Genomic DNA, 20,010 nt, shown 5'->3' with positions numbered 1-20,010 from the left:
GGCTAGGAGCTGACAGCAAAGCCTATTAGTGCCTCCGCCGAGCCCCAGGCCGGGGTGTTCTCATCTATACATGTGCACGTGGGTCTCCTCAGATACACGCATATGTTTGTGTGAGGTAAAGATTTGCATCCCATTATATTTGAAAGACTTCCTCTGTCCTGACAAATGAGGGAGAAATATGTCTTAAAAATGTAAATGTTGTGCTTGTTAGAGAATTTTTTTACTTTATTTTAGGCAGAGCCCTGTTTCTCTAATGGCAGATCATTGAGAGTTTTTCCAGCGCATCGCCCTGGGATAACTCTGCTCTCGTTTGTGTTTTTGCAGTCTACACACTGGTCTGTTAATTGTGTGCCATAGTGTAGAATTTCTCACTGGTTATTATCTGCATGGTTGTATCAAACTCCACCGTGTCTCATCAGACTGTTTAAACAGGTTTAGTCATCTGTGTGTGTGTGTGTGTGTGTGTGTGTGTGTGTGTGTGTGTGTGTGTGATAACTCTTAGCCTCATCACCCTTACTGTCCTCCAGCTAACCGTCCTCCAGAATGTGTGAAACCACGAGCCTGGATAAAAGTATTTCTTCTCTTTTCAAATTGTCTGAAATGAAACAGACATGATATTGCATGCTACTGACAGCACCGTGAACTTAGCATGTCTTGGCTGTCAGAGTGTTGATAGCTTGAAGCAGGGTTAGTGGGGACTTCTTTTGAATTTTTTTGGCCCAATGAAAAACATCTCAAAAGCAGCTCAGACATCTCATATTTTCAGAATTTGCTTGCGTGTTCCAGGGCTCTTCCCCCCCTAGCTGTAAATAAAATTAAAACAACAAATCATCATGGTCAGCTTTTCCATTATGGGCATTGAAGGTATGTAGTGCGGTACTTACAGTTACCAAATTTACATTTGTTAAAGGGATAGTTCGTGTTTTATGAAGTGGGGTCATATAAAGTACATATCTATAGTCAATCTGTTCCCTACCATAATCACCGATCAGCGCAGCCTCAGTTAGGAGAAGAAGAGAGCCGCTATAGCCCAGACGCTCAGCTTTGTACTGCAGCGAATATACATTGGCCTACCTAAGGCGACAAACTTGAAAGCACAGGGTCCCTTAACTAGGCTGCTGTATTTGACACATTAGCAGCGAGAACAGGCTGCTTCCAACTTTACAAGACTCAAGTGGCTCTTACTTTGGTGGAGTATTAGAAATAATGCTAAACATGAGTTATAGTTTGCGGAATGGAAAACTGGAAGCCTGTGCCAAAACAGTACAAATTGTTGCAATATTGTGTTTTAATGGTGCAAATGGAGAATTTCGGTTGCTGGTTACAGTCTACAAGGCACAATGGAGACAAAAAAATACTGCATATTAATGAAATTAATTAGATGAATCTTGATATTATTTATTAGCGAGTGCGCCCACCTCAATAGTGGACTTATAACAAATTTATCAGGGGAGTAGAACATCGATATATTATTCTTTGATGGTTACTAAAAACTACCAGAAATTGATGAATTTAAATGAAGGAAATGATAAATGGAGCCAAAGGTTATGCACTACTGTTAATTATCAAGCAATTCACCAAGTTCCAATTACTACTTCCTTTTGCAGCATCAGTTAACGGATTGGGCAGCATATACAGTACAAATCACATTAACTCGGTCTGTAATCACATGATTTAGACACATATCTTGCATTTATTATTATGCACACAACATCCAGTGCACCTAATAAATCACACTTTTTTTTTTTCTTTTTTTTTTGAAAAAAGATTAGTAGACCCATCAGCCACTGTCAATTCCAGAGTGAAAAGACAAATGAACACAGAAAAAGTTCCGGGGCTTAACCTTTAGAGTAACGAGTGTAAATAACAGGAGAAATATCCCTTCAGGGGATGAGAATTATTAATGTAAAGACCTGATTATGGCATAACAAGGGCAGAGCTACGCTACTCATATGGGTGCAATGAATTATAATTACCCTACTAATGTGAAGAAGGCTGGAACAAATTACCACACCAGGAATATACACCCTGACTGTCCACATTCAGACACGTCACACGCTGAAAGTCGTTGTTTATCAATTTAGAAGTGCATTTCAGTAATTATTCTCTAACATTTCACCTCCTCATTTGTGGAACACCTTGAAGCTACAGTGTTTTATTCCTGGATACCTTGCAGATTAAATACATACAAGCTTCCATAAGGATTTTCTGCTGCTTCAAAAGTAGATTAGATGAGATTAAATTACATTTGATTAGAGTTGATTGGATCTGATGGACAAATTCGATGGCAAAATGTGATCGTGTTCACTTAAATAGGTCACACAGAGGTATATGGTTAGTGATGCCATTTAGCGTCCTGTTCCCCCCTCCTTAAATATTTACTGTGCAAACAACGATGCAAATTTCCAACAGGAACAATCCTATAGAAATTGTGTTTTTGCAGGGCACAAGTTTTTTTTTGTTTTTTTTGTTTTTTTTTTTAGTACACTGCAGGGACTGAGTAAGCATTCCTGCAAAGTGCAACTTCAATGTGACATTGCAAGAGGGAGAGCGGTCTGTGAAACAGGCTGAAAGTCTGCCTTTTTTATTGCTTTTTGTGTAACAGAAATAGCACATCGGATGCTGTGAGATCATTTTAGACGTTGGGAGCTAAATTGGCGATAAAAAACAAACAGTCCTGCATGTAACTATCACTTTAACCTCCTACACTGTGTATCGAGTGCTTTTCTCCCCTGATCTGCTGTCACGACAACACAACATTGGATCACTAATTAAAATGGTTTGCAATATTTCCTTCACAGCCATTGGGGCAGAACAAATGGGAACCGCTTTCTCATACTGCAGGACTCTGTTGTTGATAAAAACGCCTGTCTGGAACGATTATTACTTAACCAGGAAAGCTTGTAACCTGTTTGGATATATTTCTTTGAGCCCCTTAACTGTCATGGTTGCAGCACACCCGTGGCACCTATTGCAGCTCTGCTTACAGTATTTCATCTTAAACCGTAAAACACATGCAGGCAGTGAAAGCTCAATAGACATTTATTGGTAATATCACCAGGAAAAAAAAAGGCTTTACTGACAAATAAGGACAGATAGTGAAATGGGCTTTATTGGGAAGCAGGTTTCTGCCTCTACACTCTGAATATGGAGGGTGTCTTGATACATTTTCTTTTTCTTTATCAAAGGCGATATTATTTTAAGTAACAGCCATCACCTATCACATCCTTATAATACATTTACACTCAGAGGACTCAAGTTAAAGTTCTTTGTGGCCTAATCCTATTCCAATTGATATTGGAGGGCACGCCTCCACGGGACAAGCTATCCGTGTACTTGTTTTAAATATTGAATGCACGTAACCCAAATGGAAAAAAAAAAAAAAAATGGAGTGAGAATGTGGGATTCTTTTTTTTCCAAGTTATGCAAAACTACGGAAGCCAAGAGCGGCCATGGATTTTTCTTTTTTTTATGCAGTGTTATCTTGTGATAATGACTTATTATCTGGTTATCTCTATTTAACACACGTTGTTTTCTGGTGATAACAAATTAATTAATAATGTGTTCTGTAATATTAAATGAATTAATATACGTTTAATTACGTTTCACATTACATTGCTAAGTTGATGTTAGCCTGCATTTACGTTACCTTAGCTGAAGCAGATGGATAGATGGGAGTTTGTCAGCCTCTCATCTGCTAACCGGTAGCCCCTAAACAAACCCAGTCAAGTAAACAAACTAATGTAAAGTGTAACTTACCGGTAGGCTACAGCTACAGCTGGCTAAGGAAGCCATTCATGGCTGCTCTTATAGGTTGAAATCAAGACGAACACATAATTCGTATTATGAAATAAATTAATTCGTTATCATGAGAAAACAACCTCGAGATAATGAGATAATAAGTCCTTATCACGAGATAACAGCACATAAAAAAAAGAAAAATCCATGGCCATTCTCGGCTTCCGTACAAAACAGATAAGCATAAGATAAACATTTTATACATGTGCAGGTTCATTTGTAGTTCAGGAACCAAGCTACACTACATCCCGTTGTGTAAAAACCAACAAGTGTATATGCAGACAACTATTTGTACAAGATCAAAGTGCGAATGTGAGAATTTCGTATTGTGGTTTTCACTTTAAACGCTTCGCTGACTCTCATGCTCATGCACTCCACTCACCTGCTTCAGGGATTCGGGCCTAGTAGGTGGTAGCAGAGGGAGGCCAGGAGACCATTTGAAATTCATGAAGGCATCTGCCAGTAGTATGCATGAAGTAATTGGTTAAATAATAAAAGAGGGAACATGTCACCCCCTCGTCAGGTGGCATTGTGAATGTTGTTTCTGTTTGTGTGAACAATAATAAAACTGTTTGATGTTGTCAGTGTCAAGGCCAGTGTTCTCCCCAGGCATTTAGTGATGACACCTTCCCCACTTTCATTTGTCTTTTAATATTTCTTCTCAGACTTTGGCGGACTGCCACTGATATACTGGGAAAATTTGCTCGACAAATATTTACCAGTCCATTGGGGGGTGTGACCAAATGAAAGCTGAGGGAGAACAATGTATTTGTTTGATCTAGCTGCAGCGTATATAAAAAGGTTCAGTTCACCAAAATGTTTTTTTTCCCGACTTTTGCCTCGTGGTTGATTTGATTTATTTTGAGATACATAATATGGAGACTTTTGTAATAACAGAAGTGAATGGCGTTGTTCGTGATGCTCAAAACACTGGAATTGACATTTTTCCCAAAAGCCAGTTTTAATAACTACATAGGTTTTTCTAGAACTGCATCAAATTTAATTCTTTCACACATATAAAGCTTTTGTCATCACATTAAATGGAGTGCAGAATACCAAGTGAAAGCACATACATAGATTGTTTGTATTTTTGTAATAACTTAAGTAATTTACTATAATAATGTTGGAACCATTTTTTGTTTTGTTTTGTTTTGTTTTGTCATCATGGTTATATAAATTAAATGTATAGTGCTGTTCAATTGCTCTGACTACCCACTAAGAGCAGGTGCAAACCAACGGCCAAAAGCGTATGTATTTAATGATGTTTGAATGAGGCTCAACCATCGACTATCTTTCTTTAGAATTGCTGTATAGACATGCAAAAAACTACTCGAACTATTTGGTACAGCCTGAATATTTCTATGCAAATGTATGATATGGTGACGTAGTCTAATGTTATGAAGGAAGGACTACTGGCGGCATTTCAGGAGCAGTGTTTTCTGTGGGAGAGAGGAGCTTTTGTTTGTGCAGTCTCTTTAACTTTCAAGATCTTTTTCATGCACAAAAAGCCATAAAACACTGATGGAGAGGAAAAGGGTAAAAGCATAATATACCTCCTTCGATAATTGCAGCCACATTCTACAAAGAAACAGAACAGCATTGAATGTTCCCCTGTTTAAGTAGCATACAAAGTAAAATATGCTCATTATGAAAACAATAAATCACCTTTCACATCAGCTTTGTTTTCTTATTAAAGTGTTGATGTTGAGCTTAATTTATTCTGCTGACATTAATTTGTTTGTGAACACTGAGTGCACACATATGCCCTCCTCACTTTGCTGGGCTCTGGACATGAGATACGCTATACTGTCAGGATATTTCTGACATTTCTTCTTTAGGGAAGAGGGTCAGGTTTGTTTGCATGTGAAATACATTGCCAGTACATCGTATGGCTGCGCAGATGGACCTATGAGCAGAAATTTTCAACCCATAAAACATAAATCATCACCATCATCTAGCACCTGGTTTGGTGTAAGAATCAATTTACCACAGCTAGTCTGTTCGTGTTAGTGGTGCTGGGTCAGGCGTGCATAAGCTGACCAACCAGGAGACTGGGTATTTGGGAGGTGGGGCCTTAAAGAGACAGAAGCTAAAACAGGGGAATATACAGCAGTGCTGCAGCACTGGACAATATAAAAGAGTGTGTATGTTTTTTTTTTTTTTATGAACGAAAGCATGTAAACCTATTGACAAATACTTTCTCTGTTGAAGAGTAGTTGTATCAACTCTAATACACCCCTATTTGTTTGATGCTCATGGCAAAAGTTTAGCAGATGTCACTGATGCAATGCATAAACCTTGATAAGAGGACACTAATAGTGATCAATTGTCATCTCATCAGTCTCTCTCCTAATCTTTTTTTCTTGTCGCCCTTTGATTGGTTACATAAAAGAGGTTAAAAAGTGAACAGTCAAATAAATAAAGTGAATGTATAGACCTCTCAGCCCACTCCTAACTCAATATGGGATGACTAAGCATGAACAGACACATACTCAAAATCACTCTCCTTTTAAGATGCAAATGCAGACATTAATTTCTGTAGGCTTTTTCATAATAATTTCAGTGCACTGTAAATGGATACAGTAATGAGAGCAGTATGGAAGCCCTCAGTCCTCTGCTTGTGAATCCATCTGATGCATTTTTAATATGTGCCCCACTCTGTGGCTTTTCGCAAGCCGCCAGAAGTACGGCTGTTTCTATGACTACACAGTGGTCATATCCTTTATTGCTCATGTAAAGATTTTTCATAGCTTCCAATGCAGAAGTGCCATCTAAAATCAAAGATTCTTTCATCAAAACTCTCTTTACGTTCCATACATTGCTTTCAACCTGTGAAAATAACTGTCCCAATGCAACATCATAAATGGGATATAATGTCTGATTATACTGTGTGGGTGCAGTTCATATTTTATGGATGTCTGTCTGTGTATAAGGTGAAAATGAATGTGTAGAGTAATGTTTGGATTCCCACCAGGCAGCATACCTACCATCCAGTCTTTGTAGCAAGACTATGAAGGGTGTACTGTGTGTATCTAGGCTGTCATGGCCCTTTTGAATGTAGCAAGTATCCAAATAAGTGTGCATACATAGAAAGAAAACTGTCTGAAAAATGTTTTAAGGAGTAGAATTTATGCTCAGTGTAAACCTTGCACGGCATACTGTTAGTGTTCTTCAACACATCTGACATGTGCCAAATTATGTCGGTTTCTTTTTGTAAAATGATATTGATGGGAACTTGTACAGGAAGTATCCATCAAACTAGCAAAAAATTAGGTGACAACACACATAAACTTCAATTCAGTCAGGACAACTCAGTCAAACAACTTATTTCAAGAATGAAAATACAGGGTCCACTATGGCTCCACTCTTGCTTCCTGAAATGACCAAGCAGCATGCTAAGTCAAAACCAACCTACACTAACGACCGAATGGGTCGATTGTCAGCATCTCCCAAAACAACATGGCCACATGGTAGTAACGTCATGACAATGAAACACATAAAATATAGAGAAAGAAAGAAAACAAAAACAAACATTATGGTTACTTTTGCAACTGTAACCAATGTACCTACATTACTTTAGGTTAAGTTATGTACAAGATGTAACTCTAATACATTAGTAAGTCAAAAAAATACAAAAAACATTGACATTTCACTCTAGCTATGAACAGCAGTGAGGGACAGGCTTGCTTAAGGAGCAAGTACAACATAGGACAAAACACCTGTCTTTGCAAGTGAGCAATGAACAACTTTTTCTGTTTTTTTCCACCTTTAAAAAACAAACAAACAAACAAACAAACAAACAAACAAACAAACACAAACAAAAAAACAAACAAACAAAAAAAACCCAACATCCTTTGAGCCTTGGGCTCTAGAGTAAAACATTGGTAGCTGCAGCAAGTTTTGCGAGCAGCAGCGGTGTGTGGCAGTATGTGAGTAGGAGAGATCTGTGAGGAAGGAGTCATATTTAAATGGTCTGCCTTCTTGTGAGGATGGGCTGTGATTGATGTGTGACTGACTGAAAACAGTTATTTAAACAGCAAGGTGTCAACAGCTGGGACTTACTTGCGTGTCCTATATGAACTAACGCAGACCTTCATTTTGCATCTAGGGTAGGATTGGTATAGGTGGATTGTCTTTAAAAACAGGCTGCTAAAAACAGTAAGCCCAGAGGCTTACAAAGAATGTGTTTCAAAACCAACTGTGTTACATGTCACTTGTTGAGAAAATTATTATTTTTCCTATCTGAAACATTTTACAACCCTTTTGAATATTTTTTATTGATTTTTCTCTCTTAGTACAACTGTATCCTTAAAAAAAACAACAACAACTTGAATCCCAATATGAAAATAATATCTTTAACATTTATATTCTGTAAAATGTTTAACTCAATTGAAGTTTTGAAGATCAATCATCTTTACAGTAACTATCTTTTCTTATTATAGCCAAACCACAGCATGCATTCTCTCTCTAATGGGCTCTGGGTAAATTTGCCATTTCTGATGAATGTTTACAAGCCTTTCTTGATCACTCTTGTGTTTTGTGTCCTTAAGGTTTGTACAAATTGCAAAAAGACATGAAGCACATTGACAGAGCGCCTCCTGATGTTGCATGTAGATTTGATGCAGCTGTCCCTGGAGCAATATATCAGTAATGAAGTGTTTCCCCTAGAAGGGACGTTTTGAACCTTTGATAGGCGTTAGGTCATACAGTTATTTAAGACAGGCATGTGACAGATTAAGAGGAAAACAAAATATCTTGTCTCAGTCTCCTAAAACACTACCATAGAGTTGAACACTATTATTACAAACGATCGTTGGCACATTGTCATTGGGTTGAGGTTAAATGAATCTTAAGACCATACAATTGTAAAGTGGGAGTTGTCTTGGATTAGCATAAAACAAAAAGTTGGATCAGTAGCAACATTTTCAATCTAGCTCAATGATGAAAAGTTCAATGTGTGGCACGAAAATACCTAAAAAAAAAGCCTCAAACCACATAGTAAAAAGAAAATGAAGATGTAAAGAGGGGCTCAGATATCAAGAGGTTTGGTTAAAATAAAACAAAAGAAGAAACCTACAGGCACCAGGCAACTGAAAGGCAAGCAGCACTCTTACACAAATAAGCACAGCCCAGATACTGGTGACCTCACTGAACGGTGACCTTCCATAGTCACTCATCTAGGTGGTAGAACTCTCACAATTTCCCTCGACTAAACAAGAACAAGGGCAACAAAAAAATCGCAACAGGACCCAAACAGACAGAAGTTTCTGGCTGACAATCCATTTGGACGAGGTCTGCGGTGTGTCAAGGACAGAATGAGAATCAGAATGACTAGGACTAGGGTGCGCCATTCCTCTGTCTCTCTTAAGCCTTCACAAAAAGGCGTTGTCACTCCGTGATTGGCAAAGAGAGGTGAATGCCCCGAGCTGCTCTCACTCATTAATTAGGAGCCAGTCTCCACACCCTGCACACAGGTGATCTGAATTCACTGCAGTCAATCCAGAGGGACTTTGAAATTCAGCCAAAATAAAAAAAAAAAGATAGTCCAAGTAGGACACAATGGGACTGCTACGAATGGGCAAGCGTGTGCATCTAAAAGTTTGGAAGAGAAGTTAACTCCCAGTGTGGATTTCTGTAAGAAATCATCCAATCATAATATTCTGCTATTTGTGCAGCCAACAGTGGGGGAAACTTAAAGACTATGGTTTTGAGAAAACTGATGATATAATCTGCATCTCAAAATCAATCAATTTCAGATATTGGATGTAATTTGGTTTAATTTAGCATCTACAGTGTTTTGTTAATATGTTGAATTATGAAGCTGAGGCTGCACAACATTGGATTGGATATCCAATATACTGACATTTTCCAACTGATTTTGGTCAATTGCCAGTGCTCATACGGTTTTATTCCATTTAATTGCAAAGAACCTCAGCTCTCTCCTGCAATGCAAATAACATACTACTTACCTACTCTCGTCGCCATGGTACACAGACAGACACAGACAGAAAATGCTTTTAAAGTGCACAGTCAGGGGGCACAATTAGAAAGGTACTTAGTGGCCAGCTCGTGCTGCGTATGAATAATTAAAGTGTTGTCTTATCAGTCTGTCATATTAGCTGAAATTTAAATTTTATGCTGATGTGGTTCTCTCATTTTAAAGCCTTTATCAGCTGGTACCGACAACGTGCCGCCATACTTGCCTTTACCCATTTAGTCATTATATCCACATTACTGATGACTGTTTATCAAAAATCTCAATTTGTTATTTTGTGAAAGTATCAAAAGTCATCCCTAAATAATGTTTGGCCAAAAATAATCATAATTGTTGTTTTCTTCCACCCAGTTTTCAAGCTGATTAAGCAGATTTCAAAATATCAAGATAAGGTCTAAAATGATTGGCCTACATAGCAACATAGGTCCAGGATCATGGGTATTGTAGCATTGAGACCCCACCCTGCAGAATGGCTGACCAAACATTATTTTCTTTCTATAACGGAGTCCAAATTGAATCTAAACCATGTCATGGGTCATGGTATAAGACCTTTGTGACCCTCACATTATCAGTGAATGTCGAATGTTGTTATGCTACACAGAGTATACTTAGCAAAGCTTTTAAATTGGAAATACTATATAGGGTCAAAACATTTGCAGAACCAGCGACCCATCCCATTTGTGGTTTATGATTCAAATAACTTTTAATAACTAATTTTGGAAGCATCTGCCTTCGTCATGTTTCTTTATTCGAGATTTTTCTTGTAATTTGTCACCTGTCTGCATGTATAAAATCACTGTGCGTACACAGTTTACACTGCGAATGTAGATGCACACATAACACACTGTCTTTTTCACCACACACATCCACACACGCCTCCATTCTCCACCAGTGTTCACACTCTGCACTGATGACCCAGGTGTCACAATGGCAATGTGAGACCTCATCTTAACTGACCTTAATGACTTCTGAATCCTGCCTTGATTACCCGCCTTCCTCAGCCCAGCCCCCCACCGCCTCCTCTCTGTGTTTCTACCTCGATCTCTCCCCGTCTCACGCACAGCTTATTAGCATAGTGCTATCTTTAACCTACCCCTCTCATTCATTAATGAAGCAAGGGAATAGGTGAAGCGTATTTAATGAAATCAGAGTGTGACCAGCCCTCCTAAATCATCCGCACAGGTTAAAGAGCAAGTGGCTTCTTACACTTGATCACGCAGAATGTAAAGCTTGGTGTTCCGGATAGATTCTGATGAGTTTGTCAAGGTCAAACTAAATGTAGAATTTTTACTACCAAGTGCAAACATTATTCGGATCCCTGTGTGATGAAATAAAAAGATAAATATGCAGAATATTATGTTTTTATATTATGTGAGAACAGTACTTTTTTTTTTTCCAACCACATTCGTTGTGGAAAAAAAGTGAGGTGAGAGACAGCTGATAAGGGAGGGAACTGAGTCATATGAGAGACTAGTGTGAAGTCAGCGCTGAAAAGACGACACGAATGAAGTGACAGGTCGAGCCCGCCTCGTGAAAGAACAGAAACAGTGAAACCGGTGATACAGGATATATCTGGGCCAAGAGCTGAAATGTGTGTCTGAGGGAACAAATCTGTGTCTGTGATCTTATTCAGTATGAGGCATGAGTCTGAAATATAGTGTGGCTGCAATGAGTTCAGTTAAAACAAGCAATGTTTTCAGTTACCAGAAAGTCAGAAGTTGGTTGTGTTTCTAAATCTCAATCATTGAGGAATCTGGCACACAAGCCTGATTTCTGGTCCTGCAGTTAGCCAGAAATCAAATGTAGACACAATCTGAAAGGAACGTTATGTAGAAATTGGCATATTTCGATTTGGCCAGTAACAATTTGTCAGATAATGTAGGGGCTAACTAGAAACCAAATGAATTGCATCACAGCAATGTGATGTGTCAAAACTTGGTAAAAATGTTACATAATATTTCTTCTTCTTTCATTTTTAACAGGTAATTACAAACTCTATCAGAATATATTGTTAAAGTAACCCTCGTCACCCTGATTATGCCTCTTCAAACGGTGATTCCATTGGAATTAATTGATTTTGCAGTCTCACTGTTTTACATCCCGCTGTGTCCACGCCTCGCCAATACCTTTGCCTGCTCAACCACTTAATTTAAAAAAAAAAAAAAAAAATACCACTGATATTCCTTTTCATCTCTCATGTTATTCATATTTGCTATCTCGCTCTTAAGGTCTTTGTGTGTGAATAGTCTGATGTATGTACTGTACATTGTACTTTTAGAAATACAGGATTATGTGTGTTTATTTATGATTTATTCTGTGTGTGTGTGCATTGTGTAGCCTTTATCTACTCAATGGCAACCAGACAAAAACTGAAAAGAATCCAAACACACCATGCACATACGCACATTAACACACACACACACACAGGTATCTACACCATGTGCTGGATGGATGCAGTGTTTACCAAACTCCACCATCACTATTCACGCATTTCCCCCAAAACACACTTCAAATTTATCACCAAATAAAACCTGTCTGTGTACCTTCCATAAAACACATTATTGCATTAAAGAGCTAAGTGTGAGTGTTTGGGAAAGGTCACTCGGAAAGTGGGGCATGATTGGCGAGTGGTTATTTGCAGTCAGTCATAGCTGTGACGTGAAAATCCATAGGGAAGAAGAGTTGCCTCTCTCTTGCTGCCTGAAATTGACCACCAATCGATGGCGTAGGAAATTGGTCGGTGGCACAGAGCTATAGGGTGTGGAGCGAGGAGGGGTTGAAACTGTTTGGTGGGGCATTAGCTAAAGATTATTTATGATCATACATATATTTCTGCTGACACACCGGCCGTTAGGTACTGGATTACGGGTCTTTCACTATGCGCCAAATGTTTCTGTTTTCTTATTCTAAATGGCAGCCTTGGAATTGTATTTCTCTGCAAATGGCTACTCTGTGATTACATGCTGGAGTTCAAATGAGGATCATTTACTCATCTACATTGTCCTCTCGTTTGGGCTCAGGTCTGCGAGCCCAAATGTGATGCGCTCTCATTGCCGTATTCTCATTTTATCTCCTTCTTTCCCCTGCCTTCCCCCCCTCTCCTTCATTTCTACTGGCTCCACTGGTGTCATTTCCTTCTTTCATTTGCCCTCTCTTTCGCTTTCTATTTCTCATTTTCTCTCTTTTCCCAGTACCACAGAGACTTGGAGATGAGCTTATCACTTTCTGCATCACAGGACCAAGCTGTCATACTGGCGCTGAATAAGTCTGTGTGTGTGTGTGTGTGTGTGTTTGTGTGTTGGGGGGTGGGGGGGTGTGGGGGCTGGGCAACAGCTTGGGAGTGTAGGTAGGATCTAGAACAATACATTTTTTGTTTTTGCTTTAAACTCGCCTCTGTCTGGATGATATGATACCTCTGAAGGGATCCTTTCACATATTTTGACCATTTGTTTCTTTGTTGCTGCAATACACCGGTGACCTGTCCAGGACGTACACCACCTCCTGTCCAATGTGTGCTGGGAAATGCTCCAGCCCTCTGCAGCCCTGAACAGAACAAGCAGTTTAGGTAATGGATGCTTAGATAGATGGATGCTGCCTGACCAATCAGTGGCAGATGTGTCATTTAACAATTACAAGAATAGCCCCACAGTATACTGCCAATTCATCCCACACTCAGGAGACGGCAGAAAATTATTTTGTATTAGTAGAATCGATATACATGACAAAATGTTACCTGAGATAGTTAAATAGCAGTAAAGGAAAATCATTTGTTTTGCATACGCAGAGGGATTTCTTTTAATCAGACATGTGGGGATATAAAACTCTTCTAAAGGCGACAAGGAGCCATTAGGGGCCTATAACAGAATGAAACAACCTGAGGAAAAGCTTCCTTCCTCACATCACAGGAGGAGGACGTTTATTTTCAAACATTCCTAGCTGAACAAATCCTGCCTGTTTCAATCACAAAATACATTTCACATCTGGCAAAAACAGAGACAATCTGTGCTATGAAGGTCCAAACTATGGCTGCGACAATCAAACCTTTCCTCCCCTGACACCAAAACTACTGACAGCTGCCAATTCAAAACTCCAATGCTGTCCCTGGATTTGAAATCTGCATAGATCAATGCATGAAACCCAGTTCAGTCCTTCCAATGTAAGGTGATAAGAGGCACGCAAGTAACACTTTTGCATTTGGTAATTTATATCCTCATAAGTCAGGTTTTACATTCCACTTCCTGCCTAAGTTATCTTTTTTTCAGCCCTTTTTCTGTGAATCCCTGTGTTTCATTTTTCTAAAATAGCCATTCTGTGTTGTCTGTACTGTCCCCTCTTTGTTCTCTGTTGCTTCTGATTTAACCTCGACTTTGTGTCTCACTTTGGTTTTTTCCCCCCCCTTTTTCTTTTGTGTCTTGCATTTTGTATGTTGAACTTTGGAGATCAGCTCATCATCAAAGCTTGCTTTCACCCTCTTGCCTCTGTGTGTCTTGCATTTGGCTCCTCCTTTGTTGAACTCTTGACAGTACTAAAAACAGAGAGATAAAACTGACAGCAGAACTTTTATAATGAGACTCATAAACTGTGTTGGACTGTGTTGTTTGGTTAGGTCAGTATCTGCTCTGATGCCAATCTAATGCATTGAAACAGTACATTTAAGTCCCTGACACAGTTATCCATACTTCTGTGCCTTTAAAAATGACTGTGCTGTTTTGCCTTAGCAGCAGGTCATATTTAATTGAAGCCCATTTGAAAATGATTGGAGATGTGGGTGAAAGCAGCATATTTAACAGAATCTCTGCCCTTCCCATCAGGCCTCTCCGCTTGATTCAAAGGATAAAATCTGTCTGCATTTTACCATCGTAAATACGATGCAACGGTGGCATCCACAACTCATCTCAGTGTGAAGAGACCTCGAGCACAGAAGTAAACAGGAAAGTGAGAAATTTAGTTGAAAACATTCAAAAATCTAATTAAATCATTATTAGAATTTGAAATTATTATTCCTATGTATTGCATTGCAAGGCATACTCAATGAAAGGCCCATGTCTTTGGAGCAAGTTCACCCTCTGTGTCTCCTCAGGAAGACTGGTTAGAGCAGCTGTCCTGACTGCATTGCCTCAGGCTCCAGGGCAAACAAGGCCAACAGATATGATGTACTCAGCCTCGTACTCTTCAAACAGTCTCATGTTACGTAAGCTCCTTTAACACCGCTCTTTGCGACTAAAATGTAGTGAAGATCAAAACACAGACTTTTAACTGCTTTTTGATGAATGTGCCAAAATAAACAACTATGTAATGAAATCAATTTCACATTTTAAAAATATATTCATGAGATCAAAACAGTTCAACTCTGCTTTTGGTCCCGAGTTGGTCTCCTCAGCCTTTGGTCATGCGCCTATTTGGATAGTTGGCATTCCCTGTTGGAACATGTTTTTCATGCCTTTAAAAAAGAAAAAAAATAAACTGAAAAATTTGAACACATTCACTTCTACCACGAAGTGATGATGCATTATCTACATCTGGTGATGGTGCGTAAATAAGGGGAGGATGTGGTCTATTCAAGGAAGTTTTATTGCCAGGAATAGCATTGGAGGCGGAGTCCTGTTTATTCTTACGAAAGCCACTCAGTGGTGTTTTGAAGCCAAGAAGCTCGACTTTCCGGATGTGAAAATAAATACCTGGATCAAAGACTGAGCTGGCTAACTTAAATGGGGATAGAATAATTAAATTGTGCGGCTCTTCCAGATTTTCCAAATGCTGCCCAAATCATCTCCCAACAGTTTCTCAAGGGTTGCAAAAAGAGATTTGGAAATTGACACCTGTTTCTTCATCTTCTTTTACAGCTGGTGCAGAGCTGGCAGCAGAGGGCTGTGGATTGAACCTGTAAAACAAAACCTAAGACTAAATAAACAAATATTTGCAAAAATGATCACACGGCATGTTTAACCAGGCAGAGCCAGGGATATGAAGTGTGTCATTTCTCTTGAATATCAGCTGTCTTAAACGCAGTTTGCGTTTTTTTTTTCCTTGCTCTCTTAAACAGGTAGAGTGGGTGGAGCGAGAGCGAGAGAGAGCCTGCTATATGTTTCACAGCTTCTACAGCAGTGACATCAGCTGTCCAACCAAGATCCGGGAGATGACATGCGCACTTGTGATTCCGTGGGAGTTGATAGACAAGGCCACTGTAGCCAGCTAAAGAAGCACAGACATCTTGATACTCCTCCTCTCCAAGTGGACTCTCATCTCCTGAAGCACCATACATGATGAAGAGTCTCTCCACCTGTTCATCATTTGAAAGAAGGCTTTGGTTGTCACCACTATCTGTTTTTGTACCTTTCTACATCAAATGTGTGGGAGCCTCTCATGCATCTGCAAGCCGGTGCCTTGGAGCACCTCGCGAAGGAGGTCTGGTCTATTCAGTGACAAGTGACACCCGTAAGTGAAACGATGCTGTATTGCTGTCCAGCGGGCTGTTGTGGTAGCTACATGATTGACAGAGCTAAGCTATTTTAAAAATATTAACAGCATTTTCCTTCACCAGAGACCTTATAAGAAAGGATACAAACCAGATTAAGCATTTTGAATAGAAGAGTCCATATCGATTGAGATGATGCAGTTGTTTGACACATATCTCGCCCCTTCCTGCCAAAAGCCAATCGTATGCTTAATCGCAACCGAATCAGAAAACACAACAGCCAATTGATTTGTTGCACAGGCACAAGCACACAGATTTAAGTCAGTTTCAGCTGATTTGGTGCGGCTGCACACGGACGGAAGAGACATATTTCACCCTAATAAACAGGATTACCAAGAAAGGTGAGTTTACTCAAAATGGTAAATGCTGATCTTGCTGTTGTTCAAGGGCTATAGTAGGATGAGCCAATAGTGGCACGCTAAATTGAGGTGAAAAACATCTAGGGGGCAAAATCAAGGGACATGGACAGGTCTGGTAATAAAACAGACTCATCATCACAAACATAAGCTTAATGGAATAAATAGGCAATGAGCAATATGTGATGTGGTAATCAATGCTATAATCAAAATATTAGTTTGATCTAATGTCTTCTGCAACCTTGTAGTGATCTACAGTAAGACCCTGCGAAGGTATGTATGTATATTTGTAAGTAAAATAAGAACTGATGGCCAAGGTCAAGGCAAGAAACTGAGCCAATAATGATTAGGTAATATGAAACACTGAGCACCACTATTTCATTCAACTGATATCTTGCTTTATAACCAATGCATATATTTAATTGCTTTTTGATTTAGTTTCAGTAAAATAAAATAAAAATATTGAAGATTCAGTCAGCTCTGGCAGGAACAGGTTTTGTAAGCACAGAACTGTCAGCCTTTGCTTCTCTAAATCATGCTTCCTCTCTGTCTGGATGACGGTGCTCCATTCAGTGCTTTAATAAAACTGTATCAGCAGTATGTGTAATTTTTACGTAGAGAGACAGAAGGACTATCCCAGCATTTTAATGTGTGATATACGACTGGAGTTCTGAAACTGTGGACACAAACTGAACCTAAAGTGACAGACTTGCCTGCTCTCTGTCATATCAGTGTCATTGCAGCGCTCTGATGTTTTGCTCGTAAACAAGCGCCGACTGCCGGAACAGAGTATCATCCAACAGCACGAGTGGGCAGCACAGTTTCAAAAGGGTATAAGCTACAGTATATGTTTGTAATGTCATCAAGTCTCCTTGTCGTTTTTAGTTGCATGTAATGAGCCCTTGACAATCAGATCTTCTCTGACCTACAATCAATTAACTTTTCTTCACCCCGCTGAAGTGACTTACAGTAAATGAACGATCTGTGTAGTCAGAGTTGGAAAGTGAAACGAATTTTTCATTAATAATTTAAGTAAGTCTGTTGAAAAATTCTAGAAGCAAACATATTGTTTGCTGACTTTTGTCGGACCCTTTGTGCCATGCTGAGTTTAATATTCACAAAACACAGAGGTTTAAAAAGGTTTACCTACTGTCTTAAGCTTCAGATGAGTTGAGCATGTGTGCGACTGTCAAAAGTCCTAAAGTTTGCATCTGCTTTTAATCACTGGTTTCTTAGTGGGTGAATCTGTTGAAGTCCAACAATATATAATAAGCACATTTTGAACTTGTTGTGAATGTGATTCTTCAGATGGAGCAAGCAATTATGGAGAGAGAGTTGATTGAATCTCATTCCAAGGTCGTTATATAACGACACTTTGAATTTGTGGCTCAGCCTGAGCTTTTTAAAGATCATCTGGATAATATAAATCTATGGACCTGGGATATCAGTTGTGGTCAATTTTTGCCGAATGATTATTAACAAAAAGAAAAAAAAAAAGAAACTCCAAAAAACAAAATGATGTGAAATACAAGATGTCCTTTCCTTTCAGTTCGGTGTTCCATTGATTCGATGAATTTGGGCAGCAGCTCAAGGTTGTCTGGAACATGCCCGTTGTGGAGGCCCCTGAGTCAGGAGCGCACGCTTCCACATTAACTGGACCTGTTTTCCACACATTCTGTCTTGTAGTTTTGAAGCTGTGCCACGATCGAGGAAGGAGCACACTACGCTTCATTTGCCAGTCAGGGCAGGTGAAGTTACAGGTAGTTGTGAAGTTTCATCATCTGAGAGCAGTCCAGAGCAAACGTTAGCTTGTCTGCACTGCCTAGCGTAACTTTCAGCTTATCATTCTCTGTCTAAAAGCGCTTTTCCACTTGTTTAGTCACAGAAACGCTTGATGGCGCAGTGTAGCATTAGCTGGTGTCAAGTGATGTATTGTGCATCACAACTTACTCCCCCTCGACTAGCAACAATTGGATTATGGACCGTGAACCATCCTGCACGTAGCAGCAGTTCTAAATGTGGTGCAGCATAGTGCTAGTGCCACTGATGACTGAAGCGTAGCATCGCACATCCTAACTTTCATTCGACTTTGTTGCCTTTCTGGAGGAAAGAAATCTTGGCGCACTGAGCTGCTTTGAGTGCCCTCAACTTCTAACTGTTAGCGGATGTCTTGTGCGTATACTAATGTACCTATAGTCTGACATCGTTCCTTCTTTGACTGCTCTAGTGAGGCTTTCAGCAAACAGCATGCTTACATGCAACTGTACCACCACGCTTAACTGTTCTCACTGGTTAAGCAATCAACACTTAACGGCATCCATTAAAGGGATAGTTGGGTTTTTTTTTAACTCAGGTCATATAAAGTACATATCTATAGTCAATCTGTTCCTTACCGTAATCACGGATCAGCGCAGCCTCAGTTTGGAGAGCTGCTCCACCCAGACGCTCAACTTTGTAGTGCAGTGAACGGGGTCCAGATCCAAAGCAAATTTTTACCACCTAAAACAAGGCCCACCGCATTAGTGCAATAGGTGATCTGCGAGCGGCGAAATACAGTGTGAGGCCCAGTTGCTGGACGAGAGGTTTATGCACGCAACTGTGTTTACTTTCGATCAAAATGAAACTTAACAATTTCCGACACAGACACAGAGAACCTCTGTATCCCTAAGCATTAGTGTGACTGGGCGGTTGCGCTAATGTGCAGTGATACAGAGGTTCTACGGTTTAGAAAATGTAGTGCAAAAAGAAAGGGCGTTCTGACGGCGATGTAAAGTGGTGTGAATTTTCTCTATACAACTTATACTTAAACTGATATAGATTTTTTTAGGTGGGCCTTGTTTTAGGTGGTTAAAATTCGCTTTGCATCTGGACTCTGTTCACTGCAGTACAAAGCTGAGTGTCTGGGCTGGAGTGGTTCTCTGCTTCTCCAAACTGAGGCTGCGCTGATCGGCAATTACGGTAGGGAACAGACCGACTATAGATATGTACTTTATAGGACCTGACTTCAAAAAACCCTAACTATCCCTAATATTAAATAACTATCCCTTAACATTTAACCACTGACCTGTGTTTTTTGCAAAATTATTAAATTTGTGGCCACAGCAGCCACCAAGCCTCATTAAACATGCAGGTCACCCTTCCCTCTGCAGGACACCGTGGTTCTAGCACTCAGTGGCACTGATATTATAATTAGCTTATCTGTTGCACTACTGGCCAGCTGGGCAAATCTTCAATAATACAAAAGACATGAGCAGAGAATGAATAATTAAATGAGGTACAAGGTGGGGAGAGAGATGTAGCATGATAATACTGTTAGGCATTGTGTTTGCTGAGGATGTGGTGTGTTTCTTAGGATGATGCAGTAATGTGCTGCAAAGGAGCTTTTT

The 20,010-nt window shown here is 39.6% G+C and overlaps 1 protein-coding gene across 1 annotated transcript in view; it reads right to left on the bottom strand.

Moving 5' to 3' along the window:
* Positions 1-15,350: 15,350 nt before the first annotated feature.
* The window catches only part of LOC119022406, a 231,860-nt gene continuing 227,200 nt past the window's right edge, over positions 15,351-20,010 (bottom strand). The window contains exon 3 of the transcript XR_005075921.1: positions 15,351-15,674. The gene's annotated coding sequence lies outside the window, so the exon portion shown is untranslated. The remainder of the gene's footprint in view (positions 15,675-20,010) is intronic.

Source organism: Acanthopagrus latus, chromosome 1 (genome assembly GCF_904848185.1).
Source record: "Acanthopagrus latus isolate v.2019 chromosome 1, fAcaLat1.1, whole genome shotgun sequence".
NCBI classification, from domain to species: domain Eukaryota; kingdom Metazoa; phylum Chordata; class Actinopteri; order Spariformes; family Sparidae; genus Acanthopagrus; species Acanthopagrus latus.
The sequence above is the reverse complement of the archived record's forward strand: the minus strand, read 5'-3'. Positions and strand labels throughout refer to the sequence as shown.